The following is a 2,646-nucleotide window of genomic DNA, read 5'->3' on the forward strand; positions in this document are numbered from 1 at the left end:
TGGCAGCCATATCTCTAAGGGGCCTCATGAAACACATAATGATGGAGCTCCCAACTGCCAGGAATCTCACTCTCTGTGACTGCCCAGATGTTGTAGGCCAAAAGACTTGCCTTGGAACAGGGATTTCCTGAAACTTGTTCATCGGATATACCGAAGATGTCTTTCAATCGGCGCCACAGGAAGCCTTCCTATGGCTGCCACACCTTGGAATGACTTTCCACTCGTCCACAGGTTATGTGTCAACATCAGTGCAGGCAGTACCTTGGATGGCCACAGTAGTGGACCAATTGGGGACACCTGGGACGTGCTGGGAAACCCTTAGATCCCCACTTCTGGCCGCCCATACTGATACTCACTGGCAACAGTCTCAAGCGGCATGACCAAAGCCACGACTTTATGGAGCTGAGAGCGATGATCACCAACTCAGCTCACATCTGAACACAATAGTCACAGTGCCTATCCATACTAAAGATGGTGGAAATATACTTTAGACAGCCATTAAAACACAGAACTGTGCCTTGTAAATATACAGACACACAAGGGTTACATTAACATTGTACACAGCAGACATATTTTTATAAGCTGTGCTGTATTAATATTAGCAGACACAGTGCTGTAGAATCCACAAAACATGTCCAAACAAGTGGCATCTCAAAGGGAGTCATGCACAAAGAATAGAAAACTATCATACTGCCAAGAATACACTCGATATCAAGTGAATTGTTGTTTCGCCAAAATCAGCTTCTGCAACTGCTGTGACGTCTGTGTCTGGTGTGCTCCACCAAAAGTTATAAATGTGTAACCTTGTGAAGCATGTGAAGCGTGCAACAGTTTGTCACAAATAGAAATGCATTTCACTAGCAAGTGATATGATTCATTTAATGACTTGAGAAGCTGCTCAGGATTTTTTTAAAATTTTGGCAGTATTTAATGATACTTTATAAATGTTTGTTGGCAACATTGATGTATTACGCAAAAAGCTCCATACAGAAGGCATATGGAGTTCATTATGTAGATCTTCATCCTAATTGCAACAATTTTGAAGATGGTGAACTATACTATTTAAATAGATGAAAACTTAATATATACTCCAAAAATATTTGAGGCGAAGTCGTATGACATTCAGAGTTTGAGTTGGGCCTGTCTGGTGCGAGAAATTGACAAGTGGGAGATCTGGTTTCGTATTTTATGTGTATAAAATATGTCACATTGGGATACAAATGTTAAGCACTGTATTAAATTGTATAGCATGTTCGCCTAAAAGCTGAAGAGAGCTACAATTTTCGCTTGTGATATTCGTCACTTGAATGCCACTATCAAAAGTCTGAAACAGTTACTCAGTTTGTCCTTTACGAATAATAAGCCTCTCTAACATAGAATCAGAATAATGTATTTCCAACAGCAGTACTTAGGCCATGTGTACACTTAAACTGATAAAGTGATCAGAGGGTTCCTGATCTTATATGCACAAGGTGAGATGTAAGCACTGTTACAAGATTTTTACCATCGCTCGAATTACTGATAATTGAAATGGATAACTACTCGCCAGTGCAGATGTTATGGTGTACAAAATGCCTAGAATTTGATTTTAAACTTCACAGATCACTTGTGAAGTAAAACGTGTCGTATATAAATTCATAAAGTTTAGTCTTCTCAACTGTACAAAATTTCGTAACATACTATACTGTACAGTAAAATGTCAGAACACACTACTTGGGAAAGCTTGGTTTACGTTGTGTTTAACTGTGGACGCTGGAAACTCAACACTACATGATTCAACGGGATAGAACGAGTACACTGGCGTACCTGAATAGATTAAACATTAAAACTTAAAACATTTACTGAAATATGTTGAAAAATGATAGACAAACATGCCATATAGGCACACTGTGACTGAATTTAAAATTCACACACTAGCTGGGAAAGCTTAGTCTGCATTTTGCTTAACACTGAAAGCTGAAAACTCAAAAGTTCAACACTACATCATTCAACGGAATAGAACGAGTACACACATGTGGCAGTCTGTTTCTCGAGATCTAGCCAACAGGAACTGGATGTCAAACCATAGGTAGTCATCCGATTACAATCTGCATTCCAAACTCAGGTTATTAAATCATATTCTAAAAGACATCATACTATCCATATGTTTATTAGATACAGCCATCCAACCAAATCACATGTTCATTCGTTTTGTTATCCTTTGAGATTTTACAGGCAAATTACAGATATTCCATTTTTATCAATTAAAAGATACGTTACCTCAAAGAAGAAAAACAAAAATAAAGAACGATAACGTTTCACACTAGACAAAAATTTTGAGCATTCGTTTCATGTTAGTATCGTTTCTTATGGATTAATTTTCGGGATCCTACGCACTTTTCATCATTTATAGGTTACGTTAAGTTAAGTAACGAAATCGTGACTGATGTTGGATACATTTATATTTTTATATTTTTACGGAATACCGTTGTGATTACATTTGAAAACTTTACGAGCGTCAAACAGATATGTAACACCAGTTGCACTCTTCCATTAAAAAGAACCCTTGGGATGACAATAGAAAAATACTTATCAATTGCGAAGTGAAGAACGTTTAATTCCAACGTATTGTTATAGGTTGTTCATGAATGACCTACATCCTGGACG

The sequence above is a fragment of the Schistocerca serialis genome, chromosome 3 (assembly GCF_023864345.2).
Source record: "Schistocerca serialis cubense isolate TAMUIC-IGC-003099 chromosome 3, iqSchSeri2.2, whole genome shotgun sequence".
Taxonomy (NCBI): Eukaryota; Metazoa; Arthropoda; class Insecta; order Orthoptera; family Acrididae; genus Schistocerca; species Schistocerca serialis.